The sequence below is a fragment of the Panthera uncia genome, chromosome A2 (assembly GCF_023721935.1).
Source record: "Panthera uncia isolate 11264 chromosome A2, Puncia_PCG_1.0, whole genome shotgun sequence".
Taxonomy (NCBI): domain Eukaryota; kingdom Metazoa; phylum Chordata; class Mammalia; order Carnivora; family Felidae; genus Panthera; species Panthera uncia.
In genome coordinates this window covers 35,551,826-35,571,353 of record NC_064816.1, presented here as the reverse complement: position 1 = coordinate 35,571,353, position 19,528 = coordinate 35,551,826, and the positions used below count along the sequence as shown (strand labels likewise).

Sequence of the window (19,528 nt, the reverse complement as noted above, 5' to 3'; positions counted from 1 at the left end):
CTGTCTTACATTTAGATCTTTCATCCATTTTGAGGTTGTGTGTGTGTGTGTGGTTTCAGAACATCGTCCAGGTTCATTCTTCTCACTGTCCAGTTTTCCCAGTACCATTTGCTGAAGAGACTCTTTTTGTCCATTGGATATTCTTCCCTGCTTTGTCAAAGATGAGTCGGCCATATGTTTGAGGGTCCACTTCTGGGTTCCCTATTCTGTTCCATTGATCTCTGTGTCTGTTTTTGTGTCCGTACCATACTGTCTTGATGATTACAGGTTTGTATAACACCATGAAGTCCAAAATTGGCATGTCTCCAGAATTGTTTTTCTTTTTCAACATTACTTTGGCTATTCCGGGTCTTTTCTATTTCCATACAAACTTTAGGATTGTTCGTTTTAGCTCTGTGAAGAATGCCGGTGTTATTTTGATAGGAATTACATTGAATGTGTTGATTGCTTTGGGTAGTATTGACATTCTATCAATATTTGTTCTTATAATCCATGAGCATGCAATGTGTTTCCATTTCTTTGTGTCTTCTTCAATTTCTTTGTTTCGTTCTGTTGTTTTTCTTTTATTTTTTTAAATGTTTATTTTTGAGAGAGGGAGAGAGAGAGAGAGAGAGAGAGAGCATGATCAGGGGAGGGGCATAGAGAGAGGGAGACACAGAATCTGAAACAGGCTCCAGGCTCTGAGCTGTCAGCACAGAGCCTGACGCAGGGCTTGAACCCACAAACTGGGGAATCATGACCTGAGCTGAAGTCGGCGCTTAACTGACTGAGGCCCCAGGTGCCCCTCTATTGTTTTCAGTGTACTGGTCTTTTACCTCTTTGGTTAGGTTGATCCCTAGGTATTTTACGGTTTTCAGTGCAATTGTAAATGAGATCAATTCCTTGATTTCTCTTTCTGCTGCTTCATTATTGGCATATAGAAATGCAATCAAATTCTGTATATTGAGTTTATATCCTGAGGCTTTCCTGAATTCCTATATGAGTCCTTGCAGTTTCTTGGTGGAGTCTTTTGGATTTTCCACGGAGAGTATTACGTCTGCGAGGCGGGAAAGTTTGACCCCTCCTTGCCAATTTGGACACCTTGTATTCTTTTTGTTTTCTGATTGCTGAGGCTAGGACTTCCAACAGTATGTTGAATAACAGTGGCCAGAGTGGACATCCCTGTAGTGTTCCTAACATTAGGGGTAAAGCTGTCAGCTTTTCCCCATTGAAGATGATATTGGCTGTGGGACTTTCGTATCTGGACTTTATGATGTTGAGGCACGATCCTTCTATCCCTCCTTTCATGAGGGTTTTTTTTTTTCATCAAGAAAGGATGCTGTCAAATGCTTTTTCTGCATCTATTGAGAGGATCATGTGGTTTTTATCCTTTCTTTTATCAATGTGATGTATCACATCTGTTAATTTGCAGACATTGAATCAGTTGTGCATCCCAGGAATAAATCTCACCTCATTGTGGGGATTAATTCTTTTTATGTATTGTTGGATCTGGTTTGCTAATTTTTGTTGAGAATTTTTGCATCCAGGTTCATCAGGGAAATTGGTCTGTAGTTTTCCTTTTTAGTGGGGTCTTTGTCCAGTTTGGAGTCAAGGCCATGCCGGCCTCATAGAATGAATTTGGAAGTGTTCCTTCCATTTCTCTGGCCATGACCTTATCTTGTTCTTTCATTTGGGATGCATTCCTCTTGTCTTGGCATTGTGGCTGAGTATTTGCCTCTCTGTGTTACAAAAGCTCATTATGTTACCTGCCTGTGAGATGAATGGCTTTATGAAGAGGAGGTTGTCTAGTGTCCAGGGCCTGGCACATCAGGGAGTGTCTGTGGTGTGTGTTGCGTGTACTGTTTTGTGTTCTGGCTGCACTATCCTTCAGGCCAGTTGTATGGGCAATGTATGGTCCTTGGCCAGAACGTGGTGAGTTTTATCTAGGTCTGCTCTGATCTGCTTGTTAAATGAGACTTGGAACCACTGCCACTAGAAGTGAAGCCCTGCACAACTGTCTGGACAAGAGAGGTGGTGTGGTCAGGGGCTTCTGCTAGTCTTCTGGGGAAGGGGCCAGCTCCATTGGGATGGAGGCAAGCTTGACCTGGAAGGCCAGTCTTGCCAGAGCACAGGGTGTGGTCTTTGGTCTAAGCAGGTTAGGCAGTCCGTGTGGGAATTGCCTCGTTACAGCAGGTGGCTCTGTGTTTATGCTGGGGGGCAGAGGACGGAAATGGTGTCACCCAGCTCCTCTGTCCCAGTTCCTTTGTCCCCTCTTTGTGAACACTGCCTCACAGGGATGCTCTCCAAGATGAGTGTATAATCTCCCCACTGTGTGTGCCAGGCATTGTACAGACCACTGTTTCCATGCCATATGCCTGCAAGTAGTTTGCTGCCTTCTCTCCAGGAGTAGGCCAGTGCCCCCAGAGCTGTGTCCCAGCCAAGCCTGCTAACCTTTGAAACTTCACATTCTTGGGGTGCCTGGATGGCTTGGTTAAGTGTCTGACTCTTGATCCTGGCTCAGATCATGACCTCGTGGTCGTGGGATTCTCTTTCTCCCTCTCTCCCTGCCCCTCCCTTGCATGTGCTCTCTTTCTGTCTCTCTCAGAATAAATAAACTGAAAAAAAAAATAGTGGCACAGAATACCTTATTTAGGCAAGATGGCCTCCCTGAGGGGAATGGCAGTGATCTATCAGTTAAATTTCCAGCACTGACTAGGAAATTCTTTGTTGACTGGTTAAAGGTTACATTCCTGCAGGAATGAAACTAGGTTTGGTGACATGGGGCCTTAATGTAAGTAACTCCATGATGGGCCTGTGATTTTTCTTAACATTCCGAACCCAAATTTTTACACATCCATTTTTTATTAAAAATATGCTCTTAAATAATATTTTAGCCATCTACTGCCGGCCCAATTTCATATCCTGTGGAACTATGACCATCTCCTAATCATAGATGAAGATCAACTCTGTGACTCTAAGATCATTGTGGGTCTAACTTACTTTGATCTAAGTTACTAAGAACTTTGTGAGTCTACGTTACTGCTGGCCTGTTGAAATCTTTGACCCAGGGATGCCCAGCCAGGCTGCTGAGCCATCACTTAGGCACAGAAGCACCCTTTCCAAGTCACCTCTTCCTAAAGCGTTGTTTTTCCCTCTTGTACTTCTGGGTCTTACCCTTTGGCAAGTCACATGCTGTGATGGACATCCACTCATGCAAACCTGTTTAAGTGGCTCAGAGAAAGCTGCTTGCCTGTGACTGCCACTTCATGGTCACATCTTTTCCTTCTGAAACCCCTTGAACTATCATTCTTCCAGTCTTTGAATATCTCTTTGATTTGGAAATATTTGATTCTGTTTTATTCCTGCTAAAAATATGCATGAAAATATTAAAACAAGGATTCTTTAGAATAAGTGAGCCAGTCACAATGAATCATCTGGCCATTTTTACATTTTTTTTTTTGAAAATGTTCAGGCATGATGTGAAGTACATCCTGTAAAATCTGAGTATCATTCATTATCTAGGATTACCACCTTTATGGAAAGCCATTCAATGACATGCTCATTCAAGATAAGAAAAACAGTTAATTTACATACCACATAATACAGTGGTGTATGTATGTATGTGTGTGTATATATATATATATATCCACATACACACACACATATATATATATATATATATATATATATGTTCTTAAAATATGTAAAGGAGATGTTTCTATGAATTGTATATCATTGTGCATTCAGTTTTCTGTAACATGAATGCTATTATTTAAATTAAACATAGTAAGAACAGTAAGAATAGGTAAATGTCAATCACTAGTAAGTAATACTAGAACTAGTTGTATAATATTATGTGTTGAAAAAATAAAACCATGATTACTAATAATCTTTTCATTCATAATGGGTTTCTAATTACCAAAAAAATTAGGAAGATAGTACTGAGTGTCCACATACATCAGACTGTTTTCTATTGATGTCATATGAGTTGGTACATTATCACAATCAATATACCAAAGAGATATGGAATTATTAACTAAAGTTTATATTTTTACTCAGATTTCTTCGGTTTTAACCTCATCTGTTCCAGACTCATCCCAGCTGGTGCATTACATTTTGTCATCCTGTCTCCTTTGGCTCCACTTGGCCATGACAATTTTTAGATTTTCCATATTTTTCATTATCTGCAAAGTTTTGAGGGTACTTTTGTAGAATGTATTTTGTAGAATGATCCTTGGTTGGGATATGTCTAACGTTTGTTCAAATGCTTAGGCCAGAGTTAAAGTGTTTTGGAGCAGAAGATCCAGAGGCATAATACCATCCATAATTATCACTTCACATAAAGAATGTTTACTCCGAAGTTTGGGGTCTTTTGTGGTTCCATACAAATTTTAGGACTGTTGTGGTTCGGAGAAAAATGCTGTTGGTGTTTTGATGGAGATTGCATTAATTGTGTCAATTGATTTGGAAAGTATAGACATTTTCACAATATTTGTACTTCTGACCCATGAGCATGGAATGGGTCCATGGACCCTTCCATTTCTTTGTGTCATCTTGAATTTCTTTCATCAGTGTTTTATAGTTTTCAGAGTATAGGTTGCTCACCACTTTGGTTAGATTTATTCATAGATATCTTATTTGGTGTGCAACTGTAACTGGGACTGTTTTCTTAATTTCTCTTTCTACTGTTTCATTATGTTCTAGAAATGCAACAGATTTCTTTACAATGATTTTGTATCCTGTGACATTGCTGAATTCATTTATCAGTTCTAGCAGTTATTGGGTGGACTTTTTAGGGTTTCTATATATAGTGTCATGTAATCTACAAAGTGTGAAAGTTTTACTTCTTCAAGATTTGGATTTTATTTTATTTTATTTTTATTTTATTTTATTTGGTTTGGTTTTATTCTATTTTTTTTTTTGTCTGGTTGCTGTTGCTTGGACTTCCAGTATTATGTTTATTAAAAGTGGGGAGAATAAACATCCTTGTCTTGTTCCTGACCTTAGAGGAAAAGCTCTCAGATTTTGCCCATTAAGGATGATGTTAACCAAGGGGTTTTCATGGATAACCTTAATTACATCGATGTATGTTCCCTGTAAACCTACTTGAGGGGGTTATAATCATGAATGGATGTTGTACTTTGTCAAATGCTTTCTTCTGCATGTATTGAAATGGCCGTATGGTTCTTTTCTTTAACGTTTATTAATTTTGAGAGAGTGTGAGCAGGGGAGGGGCAGAGAGAGGGAGACACAGAATTCGAAGCAGGCTCTTGGATCTGAGCTTTCAGCACAGAGTCCAACTCGGGGCTTGAACTCACGAATCATGAGGTCAAGACCTGAGGCTGGTGTCGGACTGTTAAATGACTGAGCCACCCAGGTGCCCCAATCATATGGTTCTTATCCTTTCTCCTGTTGAGATATTGTATCACATTGATTCATTTGCGAATATTGAACCACCCTTGCAGCTTGGGAATAAATCCCAATTAATTGTGGGATATATTTACAGTTGTTATATCTTCTTTTTGGATTGTACCCTTTGCTGTTACATAGTGTCCTCCTCTGTCTCTTATTATGTACTTTGTTTTAAGTGTATTTTTTTCTGATGCAAGTATTGCTACTCCAGCTTTCTTTTGACATTCATTTATGTGCTGTTTCTCTATCTTCTCACTATCATTATTGAGGTGTAAAATGGGTCACTGGTAGCCATATAAACCTGTTTTGTTTTTTCATCCATTCTTACACCGTACATCTCTAGATTGGAGCATTCATTCCATTTACCTTCAAAGTAATGATTGATATGTATGTATGTATTGCCATTTTATTACCTGTTTTGTTGTGGTTTCTCATGAGTTTCTCTGATCCTTTCTTGTCTTTCTTTCATGTTTTGCTGATTTTCTTTAGTGATACATTTTCATTTCTTTCTCTTTATTCTTTGCATATTTACGACTGTTTCTTGATATATGGTTACTGTTAGGTTTTTATGTAACCTCTTCTGCATTTAACAGATTGTATTAAGTTGATGGTCTTTTACCTTTGGACCCATTATTTTCTCTTCCCTAGGTTTTTGGTAAATGTTACTATATTTCAAATCCATTTTTCTGAGTTCCTTAACTGATTTTTTTTACAGAAATATTCATTTTTTACTTGATTTGTGTCTTGTACCTCTATACTGTCACTTTTGGTCTCTCCTTTGCACTCAGAGTCCCTCTTAATATTTCTTGAAGGACTGGTATAGTGGTACGAGCTCCTTTAGTTTTTGTTTGGGAAACTGTGTCTCCTTCCATTCTGAGTGATAGCCTTGCTGGATAGAGTATTCTTGGCTGCTGATTTTTCCAATCAGCACTTTGAATATGTCCTGTCACTCCCTTCTGACTTGCCAGGTTTCTGTTCAGAAATCTGTTGCTAGCCTTATGGGTCTTGTAAGGGCTTCTTTTGTCTTGTAAGTTAAGGACTTCTTTTGTCTTGATGGTTTTAAGAGTTTTTCTTTATTATCACTGTAATTTGCAAGTTTGCTTACTATATGTCTGGGTGTTGGACTGCTTTTGTTGATTTTAATGGGAGTTCTCTAGTCTCTTGGATCTGGATGTTTGTTTCCCTCCCCCAATTAGGGAAGTTTTCAGCTATTATTTCCTCCAATTAATTTTCTGCCCCCTTTTCTATTTCTTCTGGGACTCCTATAATATGAATATTATTATGTTTTCTGTAATCACTGAGTTCCCTTAGTCTCGTCTCATGTTGCAGAATTCTGTTCTCTCTGTTTGGTTCAGTGTGATTAATTTCCATTACTCAGTCTTTGAGGTCACTAGTTTGTTCCTCTGATTCTTCCATCCCTCTGTTCATTCCAGCGAGCATGTTTCTCATATATTGTATCCTCGCTGTCTACTGTGTTATTCCTTATCTCTATGTCAGGGGTCTCACTCTTCTACTCGTTTTGCAACTCCAGTGAGTATCCTTATGATCATTGCTTTAAATTCTGTATCAAGTATGTTACTTATATCACTTTGGCTTAGATCTCTGGCTGTGGCTTTGACTAGGTCTTTCATTGTGGATAAACAGCTCTGTGTCCCTATTTTGTCTGTCTCTCTGGCTCTGTTTCTCTGTGTTAAGAAAGTCAGCTGTGCTTTCTGCTCTTGAAACTAATGAATTTATGAATAAGAGGTCCTGGAATCCTCAGCAGTGCACATCTCTATTTACAGGACCTGGACCTTCAGGAGAATATCTTAGGGATATCGCTCACTCCCTGCTGTAGTGTCTGGGTTACTTTTCCTTTCATTGTAGGTGTCTGCACTGATTGTGTGCCTGTCGTGGGCTGTGCTTGCTCTCAGTGGTATTAGTGGGACCCAGGCAGGCCAGCTGTGGGGTGATATGCCCGCTGGGTAACTTGGGAGCAGGGCAGGAGTGTTAGCAAAATTGCACAGGGCTACTCATCCTATGCCAGGTTTCCTGATGTCCTTTGTTGGCTGGGGGCCATGGACCAGGGCAGCCAGGGGCTTGAGGCTCTGCACGGAGTGCATCAGTGGCTGGGGGCATGTGGCTGGGTGAAACAGATGAGGGTGGTGGGGGGTGCACACCTGGGTGCAGTGCAGATGTGCACAGCATGCTTTGGCAGCTGTGCATGCAGCTGGCCACACAGGGTACCTGTGTGGTTTTAACAAAGTTTGCTCTGAGACCAGCACTGAAACCAGCAGGCTTGGTGTGGGTGAGTCCCCCAGTGAACCCTTGGGACTGGCGCACCGCTAACAGGTTGGGCAGCAAGTGTCTGTGCAGCCTTACCGCATGGTAGGTGCCTCTGTGCTTGTTTTGCGGGGGTGCGGGATAAAAATGATGCGTGTGACCTCCCTCATTTTTGGAGAAGTCCCCCAACGCACTCAGAAATCAGCACGAACAGTTCTGTCTCCTGTTGCCCCGCACTGTGTAAACTGCCACGTTTACATTGCCTCTTCTCCACACAGGCAGGGACCTGGCTATCACTCACCCTCCTGGATCACCCAGTGCTGGGTCAGCTGACCTCCAAAGCTCCAGGATCCAAACTCAAGGGAATTCAGCCCCTCTGGGTTTTAAAATGTTATGAGGATTAGTCTTCCCTGTGTGAGCTCCCTGGTGTGAGGGCTCACTTTCTCTGCCCTCCCTGCAGGCAGCCGCCCTCCACCTTTCTGACCTTCCTAACCTTTCAGATGCAGCTTCTTTCTATTTAGGTGTAGAGTTTGTTCTGCCACTCTTTGGATCGCTGTGTGGTTTATGGACTTGGACGTGGATGTTATGTAGTTGAAAACATGGGACAGGGTGAACTCAGGGTCCTCTTACTCTGCAATTATTAAATTTTTAAATGTCTTATTATTTTGGATTTTTGAGACATGGGCGGACAGACTCCTATCACCCATGCACTTCAGGATTAGAAAGGAACTTTCCCACATTTTCTCCTAGTATTTTATGTTTTGAAACTCTCTTTAATGAGGTATAAGTTACATATAACAAATAGCCTCAAGTTAAAGGGTATAATTTGATGAGACTTGATCTCATGGGTACAGCAACATGAAATCATATGGTTTCTCCCTAAACCTTACATCACGATCTCTTTGTGTCTAACGCTAGCATTGCTTTTGAAGGACTAAATTTTGTTTTTACATTTTCAGATATTGCCCAGGTGTCTGAATGTCTACCTTGGGGTACCTTCTTTTCTGATAGTCTATATTCCCATAAGTATTGCAGTCTGTCGGCCTTTGGACTTTATCTTCTATTTTATCTCTCTGTATGTTCACATAATCTTGTTGCAGTGCTTTAATGATGAGGGCTTCATAATTGCTTCAATTTTCACCAAATGGTATGAGCTGCAGTTCCACTTATGACAGAAAGCATGGGCTTCCTGTGTTAGGTATTCAAGAGCAAGGCAGATACTCTGGACACTTGAACTGAGAATGTCACTCTGTCTTTTTGCCAGCCCTCTTCCCTACCCTTGGAGACAAGAATCTCCTTTTCTTCACACAGAAATGTGGGTGAAGTCAGTAGAAAACATTTCCTTCTCTTCCCTTTGTCTCTCAAACTCCCTGTCCCTACCTTCTGCCTGTCCCTTTCTCTGACCAAATCCCCCAGGTCCACTGCTTCACTCCAGCCATGATCAGGGTGTCCTCCAGCTGCTGGCCTCTGCCCTGTCCATCCCTCAGTGAGAAATATGGAGGAGGATTATGGAGTTCACAGGACTGATCAAGAAATCTGTGCTCCTCAGAGTCCTCCTACACAAGGTTGCTGTCTGTGGAGACCTGGCATCCTGGGCGAGGGTCTGACTCCATGTGTGGCCTCCTCACTCCTCTCCCACAGTCACTGCTCGTCCCTCATCCTTACCCTACCATACCTTACCATTAGAAATCAGCCATATGCTAGGGACAGATACCTGTCTATCTGACCAGGGAGTCAGTGAATATTTCTAAAATACATGAGCACAAGCACCCCATAAGTCTAGATACAGGAAGTTACCACCACCCCAGAAAACTCTCTCAGGCTCCCCTGCACAAAAGGTGAGCTTGTTACTATCCTCTGTCACTGCAATTTCTGCTAGTTTGTTATCTGTGTGTATAGGAACCGCACTGTGTGTACTCGATGGGGAGTGAGAGTAAGTCCTGCTAGAGGCAGACACTGAAACAGAGAACGGTGAAAGGTGTATTAGGAGATACTAAGTAGGACAAGGTAGAGGGCGCAGGGTGGGCAGGGAAAGCATTCAAGCAGATCTCACACCTTTTTAAAATATATAATCACCATAGTCTGTCACCTCACACAGTCCTCTTCAAATTTCAAAATACTTGTCATATAAGGCAGTGAGATTTACGAGATTTGGGGTTATTTCCCTAGGGTTTTATGTTTTCCTACATGCATTCTGTCTTCTGTAGTTTATCTGTGGCCTCAGATGAACACATTATTGTGTGCCTGCATCTGTGAGTCTATATGTAATGGAATATGACTGTCTTCACACCTCAGATGTAGATCTATGAATATACACATTCTCGTAATTATCTTTTCTTTCTTTGTCTGGTAGGTCCTGAGTTTTAATAGAAAAAGCCTGTCTTTGTCTTATTGTTTAAAACAGTGATTCCCAATCCCTGGGCTGAGGTGTTAACAGTCTTAGTTTAATGAACTTCCGTGACCGTCTTTTTTTGATGATCATTGTTTGGAGATATCTTAATTGAAACTGTGAGAAGGGTGAGTGGACACTTCCCATTTTGCAGATGCATTCTGTATTCAATGTCTTATTTTCATAATGTCCTTAGAAACAAATATTACCCCTGTTTCACAGAAAACAAAGCTGAGGCTCTGTGTAGGTCCCACTGAGAACTGGTATTAGGGCTGAGACAGCAGGAACACAGGAAAAACCTTGGGATATTGTGAGAGAAGTCTGAGGAGATGGAACGCTGTAGTCAGGGTGATGACAGGGGTCCAGCAGGGGTGGCATCTGGTCAACCCTGAATTGTAGGTTGACCCACTGGAGTCTGACTCCGGCTGAAAGCCAGTTCAGGCACTCAGCTGACCTAGATCCTTTCTTCACTTTTAGTTTCACTGAGGGATATGAACTTAGACAAGCATTTCCGTAAGACCAAATTAAACTTCCCATATCTGCCGGGCATTTTCCCCACAAATATCCAGAACCTTTAGAAAGCCCAAGGAGAAAACAATCCATTTAGATGATTGCCTAGGTACACTTTGGCAGCACTGACATTTTGGAGATAAACACTGCATTGTGCACGGAGAGTGATCCCACATAGCAGCTCTGTGTGGACCTCATGCTCCCTGCTCAGGCTGTGGCCAGGAATGGCCTCCAACTGCATCTCACTGATCCCAGCACCCTCCCCTCTGCACCTCCTCAAACTCTGCTTACTGTGCTCAACTTCCCTTCTATTCCTGCGTGATTCAAGTTCCCCCAGTTTTGCACTGGATCCTTCACTGGTACTTCCACTATGGTGACCACAAGGTCTGTGTCATATAATGCATGTGCCCCCCTTCAGACAGGACACCTGATGCACCTACACTTAGGGGTGCATCTCTCATCCTTCACAGAGCTCAAAACATTGTGTCTAAGACAGGCACCAGTGCTCCCGGTACGTCTGCCTTTGTGTAAAAATCCTCTTTCTTTTTGACAAGAGAAACCTACAGCTGACCTCATTACAGGGAAATGACACAGCCCATTGCACATTATGTCCTGAGAAACTTGAGATATGTGACACTGTCCTCAGGCAGGTTTGCAGTTGAATGGCCAAGCCCTCACAAGCATCCCTACATCATTCCCACCAAGTCTTTCATGAAGAAGATGAATATTCTTTACAAGTCCCTCATCCAGTTCAGGTCATCTTACCAAATGGAGTCAGTGGAGAGTGGGGGGTGGCTCATAGCCCATGACTGATGATGGACGGTCCAGGGGGTAGGACATGCAAGGTGATCGTGAGTAAGGACCAGGCTCTCTTGTATACATAATGGCCCATATAACACAAATTAAAGGTATAAAGTTTCGGAGGCTGTGTCATCCCCCTACTCTTTCCGAATAGTAGGGTTAGGATTCTCATTTTTTAGTAAAGCATATGGAAGCTGAGCCTCAAGAGAGAAGATTGGAATCCAGTTTTGACAGTAGACAGCCAGTCCAAGAAAGCCTTGTAAAAGCCTTGTAATTTTAGGTTGTGGGAGATTGAGGATGCTTTGAGTCTGCCTGGATCTAGATATTGGCCTTGTTCTGACAATACGTGAGCTAAATGCCTAACCGGAGTTTGAGCAAACTGTAGTTTTTCTTTGGAGTCTTCATAGGCCTTTTAAAACTAAAAGTTTTCACAGATGGATGCTGTCTTCGTGTGAAGAGGCATGAGGAGGGGAACAGAGAAGCAAATCATAGACACACTGTAACAAAGTAGAGCCTACAGAACACTTTCCATCATCCAAATCAGCCTTTCAGGTGTGTGGGAAACACTCTGTGAAACCCAGGGAGGTTACAGTCCAGATGTACTGTCATTCCCTGCAAGTGAAGGCAAAAACATACTGGCTGTCCATATCAACTGGAATGCTAAAAACTACAGCACATAGGTCAAGGATAGTGAAAACTTTGCTTTCAGTGGGAGTGGATGTTGGTAGAGTGTGAGGTTTGGGAAGAAGGGTATATCGAGGGATAACAGTGCTATTTATTTCTCGGAGGTCTTGGACAAAGTACTATCCTCAGCAGTTGGGTTTTCTCACAGGTATAATAGAGGTGTTACATGGACTACTGCAGGGGATAATGAGGCCACGAACCTTGTAACATTCTATTAGGGTGTTGATGCCTTGAAGGCCTTCTTAATTTATAGGATTTTGATTAATTCTAGGGAGAAGTTTTGTAGGATCAATTTGAATCTTGACGGGAGGTGCACTGTGGATTCTGCCAAGATCAGTTGAAGATTTTTCCCATAAAGAGGATGGTAGCTGATCCAGTAGGAATAAATGATCAGTACTGCCAGACTCAGCTATAGTACCAGCATAGACACGGCACAGAAAAGTTGCCAAAGGATCATTTGTTTCCCCTTTTTGCTATTTTGGTTACTATTGTCAAATTCTAGAATTATTTTTCCCTTTTGTACAAGAGAAATTCCAGTATGATATTTTTCTAAGAAATCTCAGTCCAGTTAATGAATAGGGGTCAAAGAACTAAGGAGAATAGGGTGTATATCTCTCAAAGGGCCTGGATCAAAGGGAGTAGGTTCAGAGATAGGAACCTGTTGAGATCTAATAGATCCCCACCAAATGAACTGTTTTTGTACTCCAAGGCTAGGGCTGCTTTATAGCACTGGGGTTAGTTCCAGCTTCAGTAAAGACAGAGATATATTCATTCCCAATCTGGAGAGTAGTTTCTCCAAAGAGATTAAGAGTGAGGGTTGGGAAGGGCTCCATTGTTCCTTGGAATCCCATCATTGGGAATTGGGAGGACATTGAAAAGGTTGGCAAGAGGGCTGGAGGGCCTTGAAGCTCTTAAACTTATAACCATCTTTTTTTCCAATGTCCTAGTTTCTTTCAGTCACAGCAGGAACTAGGCTTCTAGTTTTGGGGGGGGGGGGGCTTTATTTGCTGGAGTTGAGAATTGAAAATTTAACAGTCTTTCCACTAGATGACTCATCTAGGGTCTGAGCAAAGTGGTTTTCCAGGTTAATTAAACCTGGAGTGGGCATAGTTTCCCATTCCATTCTTGGTTCTTTTAACTAAAAGGGAAAGATCCCAGACTAGCACATTAACAAACATAGATCTAAAGGAGGAGCAGAGTTTTCATTAAAGACAATTTGGAGTAAAAAGTAATAATCATGAACAGATTCATGAGGCTTTATTTTGGTATAAGACTGAACTTTGTTTCAACCTTCTGGTTTAAGAAAAGCCATTAAAATTGCTCAATGGAGGGGCATCTGGGTGGCTCAGTCAGTTAAGCTTTTTATCTTGTTGAAGTCCCAGTAGTTCATTTTTGCTTTTACTTTCCTTGCCTCCAGAGACGTCAAGTTAGAAGTTGCTATGGCCAAGATCAAAGAGGTTTTTGCCTGCTTTCTCCTCTAGGATTTTGATGGCTTCCCGCATTGCGTTTAGGTCTTTCATCCATTCTGAGTTTGCTTTTGTGTATGGTGTAAGAAAGTGGTCCACTTTCATATTTGCATGTCACTGTCTAGTTTTCCCAACACCATTTGGTGAAGAGACTGTCTTTTTTCCATTGGATATTCTTTCCTGCTTTGCCAAAGATTAGTTGGCCATACGTTTGTGGGTCCATTTCTGGGTTCTCTATTCTGTTCAGTTGATCTATGTGTCTGCTTTTGTGCCAGTACCATACTGTCTTGATGATTACAGCTTTGTGATGCATCTTGAAGTCCGGACTTGTGGTACCTCCACTCTTGGTTTTCTTTTTCAGGATTGCTTTGGCTATTTGGGGTCTTTTCTGGTTCCATACAAATTTTAGAGTTTTTTTGTTGTAGCTCTGTGAAGAATGCTGGAGTTATTTTGATAGGGATTACACTGAGTACGTAGATTTCTTTGGGTAGTACTAACACCTTAACAATATTTGTTCTTCCAATCCATGAGCTTGGAATATTTTTCCATCTTTTGGTGTCTTCTCCAATTTCTTTCATAAGCTTTCTATAGTTTTCACTGTATCGAATTTTTACCCTTTCAGTTAGGTTTATCCCTAGATATTTTATGGGTTTTGGTGCAATTGTAAATGGAGTTGATTCCTTGATTTTCTGCTGCTTCCTTATTGGTGTATAAAAATCCAACCGATTTCTGTGCATTGATTTTATATCCTGCGACTTTGCTGAATTCATGGATCAGTTCTAGCAGGTTTTTTTTTTTTTTTTTTTTTGTGCAATCTTTTGGATTTTCCACATAGAGTATCGTATCGACTGCAAAGACTGAAATTTTGACTTCCTCCTTGCCAATTTGGATGCCTTTTATTTCCTTGTGTTGTGTGATTGCTGAAGCTAGGACTTCCAACACTATGCTGAATAACAATGGTAAGCATGGACATCCTTGTCATGTTCCTGACCTTAAGAGGAAAAGTCTCAATTTTTCCCCATTGAGGATGATATTAGAAGTGGGTCTTTTGTATCTAGCTTTTATGATCTTGAGGTATGATTCTTCTATTCCTCCTTTCTTGAGGGTTCTTATCAAGAGAGGATGATGTATTTTGTCAGATGCATTCTCTGCATCTATTGAGAGGATTATGTGGTTCTTACTCTTTATTAATGTGAATTCACATTAATCACATTAATTGATTCACATTAATTCACATTAATCACATTGATTGGTTTGCAGATATTGAACCAGCCCTGTGTCCCAGGTATAAATCCCACTTGATCGTGGTGAATAATTCTTTTAATGTATTGTTGGATCTGCTTGGCTAGTATCTCGTTGAGAATTTTTGCATCCATTTACATCAGGAAAATTGGTCTGTAGTCCTCCTTTTAAGTGGGGTCTTTGTCTGGTTTTGGAATCAAGGTAATGCTGGCCTCGTGGAATGAGTTTGGTAGCTTGCCTTCCATTTCTATTTTTTGGGAAAGCTTCACATGAATAGATGTTAACTCTTCTTTAAATATTTGGTAGAGGTCCACTGGAAAGCCATCCGGCCCTGGACTCTTGTTTTTTGGGAGATTTTTGATTAATAATCCACTTTCTTTACTGGTGATGGGTTCAAAGTTTCTATTTCTTCCTGTTCCACTTTTGGTAGCTTATATGTTTCTAGGAATGTATCCATTTCTTCCACATTTCTCAATAAAACGGAATATAATTGCTCATAATATTCTCTTAAGATTGTTTTTTATTTCTGCAGTGTTGGTTGTGATCTCTCCTCTTTAATTCTTAATTTTATTTATTTGGGTCCTTTCCTTTTTCATTGTGATCAATCTGGCTAGGGGTTTAGCAATTTTGTTACTTCTTTCAAGGAACAAGCTTCTGGTTTCATTGATCTGTCCTACCGTTTTCTTGACTTTGGTATCATTGGTTTCTGCTCAAATCTTTATTTTTTCCTTTCTGCTGCCTGTTTTGGGCTTTATTTTCTGTTCTTTCTCCAGCTCTTTAAGGTGTAAGGTTAGGTTGTGTATTTGAGACCTTTCTTCCTTCTTTAGGAAGGCCTGGCTTGCTATACACTTCCCTCTTATGACTGCCTTTGCTGCATCCCAGAGGTTTGGGGCTGCCGTGTTAGATCTATATTGTAAAAGAGAGGGTGAATGGTCAAAATTTCCTGATATAAGACTTGTAAGTTAGGTGCCAACCTTCTGGCCTTTAAAGGGGCTGAGAAAAACAAGTTCTTGCAGACTTGTCCTCTGAGGGCTCTTCTCAGGAAAAGCTACCTGTTAGACACTCATGCCCTCCTTATCCAGGATTGTCAGAGATGAAAAATCTTCCCCTTGAAAGGAAGGCACTTTCAATGTATCTATTGACTAAAATGCTTCATGGTGAATTTGGTCTCATGAAAGTTCCATTTTCCTTGCAAGATTCTAAGCAAATAAAAAGAACCTAAGCAAAGTTGCAGACAATCCTGATCAATATATAGAAGTGTTCCAAAACCTAACCCAGGGTACTGAGGAAAGAAAAAAGACAGGCCATCCCTAACAAATGGGACTCTAACACTCTCTGTTTTTCCTAATACATTCTTAGTCCATCCTGAGCACATCCCTAGTTACTCTAACTGTATGTGGGGGCTTCTTCCTCATTCACTTCCTGGGTCATTGACTATGGTGATTAGAGCCAACTATCTCTAGTTAGTCTACCTCAGAATGGAGACTTTAAAGAATATTCCCAAGCCACTGCTGAAACTCCTTTTAATCGGGGAAAGTTCTCTGTCTTCTCTAGCCCAACATGTACTGCCTAATTCCACTTGGTGAAAAGCCTGGCGTCTGCTCATCTGTTCAAGTTGACAGACTTTAGGACCAGGAGACCTCTCTGTCTGCTCTCTGGGCTTTTATCTGCCTTAGGCTTTTAGGCAGAATCTTGCCTCTTCTGCCTTCCCCTCCCCCTTCTCCTGTTTCTGCACCACCTTGGGTGAGGCCTGCATAACTGGCTGCTATACCATCCTCAGTGCCTCAGGCATCATTGGTTTCTCCTCCCACCCTCTGATGTCAGGGAGCAAAGAGCATTCCCTTGGGCCACCACTTCAGATCTCCCCACCAGTGTCCCAGGTAGAAACTGACAATAGGGAACAAACTGATTGTCTTTTAAGCGGATGCAAGAGAAACTTTGGTATTTAAATGAATTCAAGTTTGTTGGTTTAATTAAAAATAGAGTCAGCATTAAATGGAAAACTTTTTATTCTATCTAGGTTTACTGAAGGTCAAATTAGCTTATGTTATCTCTGTTGCAATTTGTTCGCAAAAGGGTGACTTAAAATGATGGTTAATTCTTAAAGTTTTCATGGGTAATTGTTAAGATAGCTTTCAAAGTCTTTGGCAACCTGAAACTTAGAAGTTTTGCTAGCATGATAAATTGAAATTGAATTCATTGGACATCTAGGTCTTTTCCAAACGAGATAAAGTGCTAAAGCATTGATTGCTAAACATAGGTTTGTGCTTTTTACTTCTTATTGCACAGAAACAAAGGATATTTGGGTCTTTTGGAAAACATGCTTTTGCTTAATTGATAATTTTGCCATCTGCCGAATTCTGTAACAGTTCACAATTGGTTACTACTTAGTTTTCATTGGAGACTAAGGTTTCTTAAGAGTTAAAATTCTGCTTAATGTAATTAAGACTGATAAGAAAGTTACTACGTAGAAAAGTAGGATATATGTAAGGAAGATGTAAGGAAGGGGAATACATTTTTGTTGAAGGTAAAAGAAGGTAATTTTGTCCCAAATGAGACTGGTTGTTTGGAAAAAAGGGGCTTAGGTCACAATCTGAAAGGAAAGGAAAGTTGTAGAAGGTTTGTGAAGGGAAATCTTTGGAAATAAATTTTATATGTGCTCAGGATGGACTAAGGTTAAAATAAATGGATTTTAAAAGTACACTGGTATAAGATTAAAATTCTGCCCTAGTATCTGTTAAAAAAGCAAAGGTTTCTTGGATTGTCAGTATGCTTTTGATTAAAAAAAAAAAAGGTAAACAAAGGTTTTCCCCCCACTTCTGTCTGCCCAAAAAGATGGGGGAGAATGTGATTTTAACCAAAAAAGCAGGACAGCATGCCCTTTTGATTTGTTTTACTCAAGCCTTGAAATTTCCCCTCCTTTGATCCAAAGGCTGGGGAGATGGTGACAATGTCCTCGTTGCCAGACTCCAAATGCTCCATATTTGGGTTGTTTCTGTTTCGAACAGGAATGGATGCCTGTGTCATTTAAGGGATAGATCACTATAATATATAAAGGGCTTTTACTAGAATACATAGGAGCCATTTTGCTACACTTAGCCCAGTGTCCTCCAATTTGTAACATCCTAGATACTCTAAATGGCTAGAACACATTTCTGTGGGCACTGCTGAAAAAGGCAAGGAAATAGACCTCTACTTTGTCCCTTTCAGCCCTCTGGGCAGCCAATTTTATCCTTACAAAAAATCGTTTTCACAAGCCTTTTAAAATATATTTGTAAAGATGATTATTCTTGGGCCAAAATAAAATTAGTGCATCCTCCTAAACCAGGGAAGTCTTGCTTGGTCGTAGTCAACACCCCCAAAGTCCTGCAGGCAGAAAACAGAGTGATAGGAGAAATCAGGGAAGACAAGGTCAGTTCTTGGAGGTAGGGTCAACCTGGACAAGAGTGACTGCTCCCAGCACCTCACGAGACTGACAAAGATTTTGGCTCCCAGTGGAGTAGCCAGGCAAAATGCAGGGCCAGGAGATGAGGTTTCTTATCCTGTCCAACTATCAGGATCAGGACATGAAGCTTCTCCTGGGCAGCTATGGGAAAATTAAGATAAGGGATGCCTCTTCCTCCTTTTCCTATAGATGGGCAATTCTCCAACCAAGGCCAATACTCCTGTGGGATGCATTCTGAAAAGCTGGGATGATTTTGATCCATAAATTCTGAAAGAAAAAGATAAAGACAACTTGCTAATTATCATGGGGTTGGAGGTCCTATAGGGAACTTTTGGTTTCCTACTGGGGTCCAGGTAATTACATCCCAAGATCCTAATTGAGACTATGACCATCCCATTAAGAAATGGTATTGCCACCACTTCCAAGCTTGTGCTTTAGAGACATTAAGGAGGTCTAAGGTGGGCACCTTAAATTATGTTAAATTAGCCACTATTTTACAAACACAAAATGGGAGCCCGATGGCCTTCCTAGAGAGGTTTAGGGAGGCTCTCATTAAATATATGGCTATCTCCCCTGACACCCCTGAGGCTGAGATGATTTTAAATGACAAATTTGTCACTCATTTGCCCCAAGATATTCAGAGGAAGATGCAAAAATTGGCTATTGGCCTGGAAGGGACCCTGGAGGAGCTGGTATGAGCTACCAATTGGGGACATTACAACTGAGATCAAAACAAAACAAAACAACAGGAAAGGAGCCTTAAGAAAAATGTGAGGTCTTAGTCATGGCCTTACACACTATGTCAGAGGAAGATGGGCACCAGAGGCAGGGCCTGAGGTATGGCCTGAGCACAAGGTGATTGCCTCCTCTCTGTAGACAGAGAAGGTGGGGGAAGGGAAGAAGAGGACTCAGAAGCCCCTTTTTGTCTTTTTAATCTATGCTTGCATCATTTAGATTGTAAATTGTATTTGGAGAGATATAATTTAAAAAAAAATTTTTTTAATCTTGATTTATTTTTGAGAGAGAGAGACAGAGTATGAGCAGGGGAGGAGCAGAGAGAGAGGGAGACACAGAATCCGAAGCAGGCTCCAGGCTGTGAGCTGTCAGCACAGAGCCCAACTTGGGGTCAAACTCATGAACCGTGAGATCATGACCTGAGCTGAAGTTGGACGCTCAACCGACTGAGTCATCCAGGCACCCCAAGGAGAGATGTAATTTTTGATTCTTGATAGCATTTGGAAGCTTCAAAATACCTACTGAAATAGGTATCTCATTCAGTTTTGTCAATTTTAGAACCCTGGTTGTCCAGTTTAGCTTTGAGAAAATTAAGTTTGAAAT

At 41.1% G+C, this 19,528-nt stretch overlaps 1 long non-coding RNA gene across 1 annotated transcript in view; it reads right to left on the bottom strand.

Annotated features, from left to right (window-relative positions):
* Positions 1–14,748: 14,748 nt before the first annotated feature.
* The window catches only part of LOC125929558 (uncharacterized), a 76,934-nt gene continuing 72,154 nt past the window's right edge, over positions 14,749–19,528 (bottom strand). The window contains exon 5 of the long non-coding RNA XR_007459903.1: positions 14,749–18,457. This is a non-coding gene — a long non-coding RNA (uncharacterized LOC125929558). The remainder of the gene's footprint in view (positions 18,458–19,528) is intronic.